The following is an 8,032-nucleotide window of genomic DNA, read 5'->3' on the forward strand; positions in this document are numbered from 1 at the left end:
TGCTCCAAGGAAAACAGCCCCAGCTTATTCAACATCTACCTATGTAGCTCACACCCTCAACCCTGGCAACATCTTTGCAGATCTTTTCTGAACCCTTTCAAGTTTCACAATATCATTCCGATAGCAGGGAGAACAGGACTGACACCAGAATTCCAGAAATGGCTCAATCAATGTGCTGTGCAGCCGCCAAATGACGTCCCAACTCCACTACTCAATGCACTGACCAGTAAAGGCAAGTCCATTAATCACCTTCTTCACTACCCTGCCTATAATTCCACTTTCAAGGAACTGTGAACCTGCACTCCAAGGTCTCTTTTTCCAGCAACATTCCCGAGGAACTTCCAATTAAGTGTATAATTCCTGCCCTCATTTGCTTTTTGAAAATGGAGCACCTCATATTTGTCTGAAATGAACTCGATCTGATAATCCTCAGCCCAGTTGATTGAAGTCCCATTGTACTCTGAGGTAACCTTCTTCGCTGTCCAGTGCACCTCCACTTTTGATGTCTACTGTAAACCTACTAACTATACCTCATATATTCACATAGAAGTCACTGATATAAGTGCTGAAAAGCAGTGGACCCAGCACCGATCCTTGCACCATATTGCTCATCACAGGGCTCCAGTCCGAAAAACACTACCCTCCGTCTCCAACCTTCCAGCCAATTTGTATCCAAATAGCTGGTTCTCTCCGTATTCCATGGTGTCTAACTAGCTAACCAGCCTGTTATGTGGAACCTTTTTGAATGCCTTTCTGACGTCCAAGTTAGTGATTTATGTACAAAGCTATGCTGACTATCCCTAATCACTTCTTGCCTTTCAAATTCCATATAAACCTGTCCTTCAGAATTCCTTCCAACACCTTGTCTGCCACTAACTTAAAGCTCACCAGCGTATTGTTCCCTGGCCTTTCCTCATCAACTTTCTCAAATAATGGCACCTGTCTTGCAGCACCTCACCTGTGGCTATCGGTGATAGAAATATCTCAGCGAGGGGCCCATCAATTACTTCCCTAACGTCCCACAAAGATTTGGGATACACCCGATCAGGTCCCACAGATTTACTCAGCTTCATGTATAAGACATCCAGTACAACCTCTGTAATATGGATAGATGTCAAGTTATCACGATTTATTTCTCCAAAGTCTCTAGCTTCCATATCCTCTTTCAGTAAAAGCTGACATGAAATCCTCGGATAGCATCTCTCCCACCTTCTGTGGTTCCACAGACAGCCTTGTTGATCTTTGAGGGTCCCTATTCTCTCCCTGGTTACTCTTTTGTCCTTAGTGTTTTGTAGAATTTCTTTGGATTGTCCTTAAACCTCTTTCCCCAAAAGCTATCTCATGTCTCGTTTTTGCCCTCCTGTTTTCCCTCGAGTGTACTGCTACTGCCCCTATACTCCGAGGGATTCACTCAAACCCAGCTGTCTGTACCTGTCATATCCCTCCTTCATCCTTTTGACCAGACCCTCAATTTCTTGGATTGACTTGGATTGAAAATTTGCTGGCTGACAGGAAGCAAAGAGTAGTGATAAACGTTTCCTGTCGGAATGGCAGGCAGTGACTGCAGGTACCACAAGGTTCGGTGCTGGGACCGCAGCTGTTTACAATATACAGTAATAATATAGATGAACATATTAAAAGTAATATTAGCAAATTTGCTGATGACACAAAGCTTGGTGGCAGGGTGAAATGTGAGGAGGATGTTATGAGAATACAGATGAACTTGGACAGGCTAGGTGAGTGCACGGATGCATAGCAGATGCAGTTTAATGTGGATAAATGTGTGGTTATCCACTTTGGAAGCAAGAACAGGAAGGCAGATTACTATCTAAAAGGAGTCAAGTTTGGTCAAGGGGAAGTACAATGAGATCTAGGTGTTCTTGTACATCAGTCAATGAAAGCAAGCATGCAGGTACAGCAGGTAGTAAAGAAAGCTCACTGCATGCTTGCCTTCATAACAAGAGGAATTGAGTATAGGAGCAAAGAGGTCCTTCTGCAGCTGTACAGGGCCCTGGAAAGACCACACCTGGAGTGTTGTGTGCAGTGTTGGTCTCCACATTTGAGGAAGAGCATTGTGGCTATTGAGGGAGTGTTGGGTAGGTTCATGAGGTCAATTACCGGACTGGCAGAATGATCATGTTGAAAGATTGGAGCGACTGAGCTTGTATACACTTGAGTTTAGAAGAATGAGAGGGGATCTGATAGACACCTACAAGATTATTAAAGGGTTGGACACTCTGGAGGCAAGAAGCATGTTTCCACAGATGGGTGAGTCCAGAACCAGAGGACACCATTTAAAAATAAGGGAGACGCCATTTAGAACAGAGTTGAGGAGAAACGTCTTCACCCAGAGAGTCGTGGACACATGGAATGCACTGCCCCAGAAGGCAATGGAGGCCAAGTCTCTGGATACTTTCAAGAAAGAGATGGATAGAGCTGTTAAAGATAATGGAATCAAGTGTTACGGAGATAAGACAGGAACAGGATACTGATTGTGGACGATCAGCCATGATCATAATGAATGGTGGTGCTGACTCAAAGGGCAAAATGGCCTATTCCTGCACCTATTGTCTATTGTACCTCGTCAGTCCTACTGTGCCTTGCCCTTGCCTGCCTTGCCTGTCTAACTTCTCAACTGTACCAGCCTCAGACTTACCTCCTTTCTTACTATCTCTTTAGGTTTACCCCCACGCCCTCACTGGTTTAATGCCTCCCGAGTAGCACTAGCAAATCTCCCTGCTTGGATATTAGACACCTTCCAATTCAGGTGTAATCCATACTTCTTATGCATGTCAATTCTACCCCAGCAGAGATTCCAATGATCCAAAAATGTGAATCCTTCTCCCCTGTATCAGATCCTTAGCCACGCATTAATCTGCTCTACCCTGCTATTCCTACTCTCACTAGCATGTGGCACCGGGAGTAATCCAGATATTACTACCCACAAGGACCTGCTTATTATCCTCCAGGCTAACTTGCTATATTCTCTCATCAGGACTTCATCCTTTTCTCTTATGTCATTGGTACCAATGTACAGCGACCTCCCACTGGTCATTATCCTCTTTCAGAATATTTTGCACCCTCGGAGCCATCCTTCACCCAGGCAGTAAGGAGGGACCACCCCATTCTGATGTCTCACTGTCAGAAACTGCAGTCTGTGCTGCAGACTACAGAGCCCCCTATCACCATCGATCGCGTAGAACCTGATATACCTCACATTACACTAGTAACTTGGCTGTCAGTGCGATATTCCCGAGAGTCTGTTACCCCTGATGCTTTGCAAAACAGTATACTTATTTGAGATGGAAATAACCACACGAGACTCCTGCACTACTTGCCCTCCACTCCTCCCTTTCCGAGAGGAAACCCATCTACCTGACTGGATCGGCAGTTTTCCTGCCTTTCTGAAACTGCCACCTATCATACCACCGCCCCCACACCCCTCCTCCGGTTCCTGAAAATTCTTCATTACGTTTATCGGGTCCATGAAATCCTCCAGGAATTGCATCCTCACTACCTGCAGACAATCAGGATAATTTAAACTTTCCTTAATCTCCGAAATCCAACAGGAAGAGCACACTGTACGAATGGCCATCTCTGCACCTTAACAGTCCACAGACCCAGAAAAAGGCACATAGTCTTACAGCTTTATAAAACACTACTCTAGAATAAATTAGTACCAATATTTTATATTAAAAAACTGAATCAAAGTATCATAAGATGTGGACTTAAAGAAATAAACCGTCGCTTTACTGAATGTTGTAGCTTTCCTAAAATAAAACAGACTAAGATTTATCTTTGAAAAGACCGAAACCGACTGAGCTGTGAGTCACAGATGAACAGCACTAAATAGAACCTTCGGTCAAATTTGTCCATGCCGACTAGATATCCGAACCTCATCTTATCCCTCTTGCCAGCACCTGGGCCATACGTCTCTAAATCTTCACTATTCATATCAAGTATCTGAATGCCTTTAAAATGCTATAATTGTCAGCCTCCACCACTTCTTCTGGCAGCTTATTCCATACATGCACCACACTCTGCGTGAAAAAGTTGTTCCTTAGTTCCCTTTTATATCTTTCCCCTCTCACCCTCAACCTATGCTCTCTGTTTCTGGACTCTCCTACTCAGGGATAAAAAAACAGCAGCAGAACTGTACTCCAGCACAATCTAAATTCATGGGTTTGTACATCCCGCACTCACCCATCACAATGGACAGGATAGGTCAGCATGCCATGAGCAGCACCAGGCATACCTAAAAAGTAAGTGCCAACCTGGTGAAGCTACCAAACAGGACCATCGGCATTTCAAAACAGCATCAGCAGCAAGCAACAGAGCTAAATGATCCCACAATCAATGGATCAGTTCTGCCACACCCAGTTGTGAATGGTAATGGACAATTAAACAACTCGTTGCAGGAAGCTTCACAGAAATCCCCACCCTTACTGGAGGGGTTTCACACATCCATGCAAAAGATAAGTTGACACCATTTGCAGTAATTTTCAGCCAGATGCAAAGTGAGATGATCCGTCTCAGCCTTCTCCAGTGGTTCCTAACGTCACAGATGTGAGCTTTAAGCGAGTTCAATTTAGTTCAAACAATATCGAGAAATGGTTAAGTAGTGTAAAGGCTATAGGTCCTGCTAATATTCTGGCAATAGTACTGATAGCTTGTGCTCCAGAAATTGCCACCCACCAAGCCACATACCGCTCCAGCACTGGCATCGACCAACAATGTGGAACATTGCCCAGGGATGTTCAACACAAAAACACAGGGCAAATCCAACTCAGGCAACTTCCCTCTGTCAGTCCACACTCGATCAGCAGTAAAGTGATGGAAAATGTCATCAAAGGGCTATCAAGCAGCAGCTGCTCAGCAACAGCCAGCTGAGCGACACTCATTTTAGGCCCCACCAGGGCCACTCAGCTCCCGATTGTGTTACCGCCTGATTCACAACCTGAGGTGAGAGGGTCAGCCCAGTCCCACTCCAACACCACTATTTCTAGCTGATTCTACCCTCATCTCAGCTCATATACTGAAACTCTCATCCAACATGTGTTATCTCCAGACTTCATTATCCAAACACACTCCTGGCCAACCTCCCAAATTCAACCTCCCTGTAATCTCAAGAAAAAAATGAAAGCTCTATCGCCCACGTGCTCACTTCTCCCCAAACACGTTCATCAGTCAAAAGGCTCCGATTCATAAGCAACAACAATTTAAAATTCTCACTCTTGATTTGATTTCTGGCTGTTATCATCCCTAGCTCCCTGCACCACCCATTCTTTGCCGAATTCTCAACCCATTTTCTTCGAGACTTCCAACTTTTTTTAAATTCATTACTTCAACTCTGCGGCTGATTCTACAGTTACTAAAGCAACATGGTCTGGAATTTGCAGACAAAACCTCACAGGTCTGCTTTCCACCTTTAAGATATCCCTCAAAACCTGTTTTTCGGCAATGCTTTTGGTCACCTGACCTAAAATCTCCACCCATGGCTTTATGTCTAAAGTTCTCAATCGTATTTTTGTGAAATTATAAGCATGATAATAAAACTACAAACTGTTCTGGATTTGGACATTATCTTCAAATAATAACTGTTGCTGTAATGAATAACCTGTAATGCCTCTTACCCAATCACATTGTGGGAGCACCTTCACCACACAAACTGCAGCTGAACAAGAAAGTCAAACATCACACTCTCCACAGGCAACACAGCTTTGGCATTAATCACTGGTATCTGTGGAAGGAGAAACACAGTTGATGTTTCAGGGAGTGCAAAATGGATTACAGGGAATGAAAAAGAAAAAAGTAATCTGATAATAGAGCAGCAGATGGTCAGGGGCTGGGCCGCAGTGAAAAACTAATTTACAAAGGGTCTATAAAAGTAATAATACAGTAGTAAACAGACCAGAAATACACCCATGGTTCGAGATTGAGGAAGTTAGATATTGACAAAGTGGTTACGAGGGAGCCCAGAGGTGAATCAGAGCAGTATTGGCTGCAATGATCACAATGACTCGATACGAGAGAATGGCTGCACATGCGCCTGGCTGCACCTTGCCCCCTACAAAGATGGCTGCGGTGCACGTGTCCAGTGAATCTTTGCCCCGAATAGCGATGGCTGCACTCACTCGGGAATGCAGCGGTGCTGAGGCAATTCCCCATTTACTGCAAACACAGGACTGGACGTTCAAATTTGTGTTTTCCGACGTGCACAATTTGGTTGTAAAACCTCTCCGCACATAGCAACACAGTTTTTCTCCCGTTTTCTTGTTTATTTCTTTCCTTACCGTATCCTTTCTCTCCGTAACTTCCCGAACAGTCAATACAGCGACTCTGCGCCGCGAGCGAGGGTGATCACATGGTTGTTTAGCCCCGCCCTTCACTCACTTTGATTGGTTGGAGGACGAACTTCCCGCTCGGTTATCCAGATCCGCCTACCTTCCTTTCATTGGTCCGGTGCTGACATCAATCACCCGGCGTCGCCTTATTGACTAGAGCATGCGCAGGATGTCCTGCTTAAGCTGATATGTTGGGTAATGTGATGACGAAGTTTACTGAGGTTAAGAATTCCCATTGTGTGAGCTCTGCAGTAGATTTCCTTTATTCATGGAGGGAATTGCCTTCCTACTCATGACTGTATAGCTGTGATTGATGAATCAATGCCATCGGAACCAGTACATAAACACCCCATTTTCACAACATCGGAGATCTTTTGCACATTGTATCACGCTCTTCTTTGGAAACAAAAAAAACATGAAATGGAGCCTCAAGGAATCGGAGCAGGCGTCGGGCATTCATCGCCTTCAGCTTGTTCCCCCATTCTATCAGATCATGGCTGGGTCAACCCAGATCTCAACACTTCTTTTATGCTTGATCCGCATAGCCCTCGACTGCTCAATATTTGAAAAATCTATCTGCCCTCTAAAATAATTTGCGACAGAATCATCGATTCCCTACTGTGGAGAAACAGTCCCTTCTGTCCAACAAGCCAGAACAACACTCTGAAGAGTAACCCAACCATTCCCCTCCCACATTTAACTTTCACAATTGTTTGGGCGAGAAAATTCTAGCCATTCACAGAGAGAAAAAAAATCTTTACCTTTTCTACAATGAATGTTCCCATATGTAATGTCCCCTGGTTTGAGACTTCACTGGTGCTAGAAGATCTAGTCAACATCTACTCTGTCAAGCTCCTCAGGATCTTGTTTCCATAAGATCACCCCTGCTTATCTATTCTTGATAGGTCAACCCTTTCGTCCTCTAAGCACCTAAGTGAATATTTTTTGAATGGTTTCCGATGTTGGTTTATCCTTTATGAAATATCGGAGCTAACATTGTATACAGCACTGCAAGTGAGGACTCAGCAACAGCCAGTGTAGTTAACCAATCCTCAGTCCATGCTAATACATTACGCTGATACCATGAGCTCCTAAATTGTGCAACTAACTTTTATGTAGCACCTTATCATTTGCATTTTTAAAATCCAAATGCAGAACATCATTGGATTGCCCTTTGTCAGCCCTGCTTGTTATCTCCTCAATGAACTGTCACAAATTTGTCAAATATAGTTTCTCTTTCACAAAACCCAGTCTACCATGTTTAGTGATAATCTTTTCTAAATGTCCTGCAATTTCTTACTTTAATATTCGACTCTGTAGATTCTTTCAGTAGATTTGCTAAGTACGATTCCCCCTCTTAAATCCATGCGGATTCTGTACAATCCTGTCGCTGTTCAGTAAGAAACTTGACTGTACTCCAATGTAGTTAGTAAATTTATCTGTATTTATTCTTAAAATTCGATTACTTATCAATGCTGGACCCATGCAATATCAATAAATTTGTGACTGTGAATTTGGGTTATAATGTTTTTTTCTGTTAATTCCTTTTCGTACTGTGTTATGCAGACAGCACCAAGTGATCACTCTTAATTGCGAGTAACTTTGAAAATAATATATTTTAAAAATGACATCCCAAAATGCTGCCTCATTATTGGGCAAGGAGGATTTTGCGTTCAATAGTTTGCAGA

At 43.6% G+C, this 8,032-nt stretch overlaps 1 long non-coding RNA gene across 1 annotated transcript in view; it reads right to left on the minus strand.

Moving 5' to 3' along the window:
* The window catches only part of LOC140456795 (uncharacterized), a 31,255-nt gene extending 24,911 nt beyond the window's left edge, over positions 1–6,344 (minus strand). Inside the window, exons 1-2 of the long non-coding RNA XR_011953131.1 lie at positions 6,294–6,344; positions 5,634–5,740 (exon numbers count right to left, since the gene is read on the minus strand). This is a non-coding gene — a long non-coding RNA (uncharacterized lncRNA). The remainder of the gene's footprint in view (positions 1–5,633; positions 5,741–6,293) is intronic.
* Positions 6,345–8,032: the final 1,688 nt, after the last annotated feature.

This window comes from Chiloscyllium punctatum, chromosome 31, assembly GCF_047496795.1.
Source record: "Chiloscyllium punctatum isolate Juve2018m chromosome 31, sChiPun1.3, whole genome shotgun sequence".
In the NCBI taxonomy this organism is placed as follows: domain Eukaryota; kingdom Metazoa; phylum Chordata; class Chondrichthyes; order Orectolobiformes; family Hemiscylliidae; genus Chiloscyllium; species Chiloscyllium punctatum.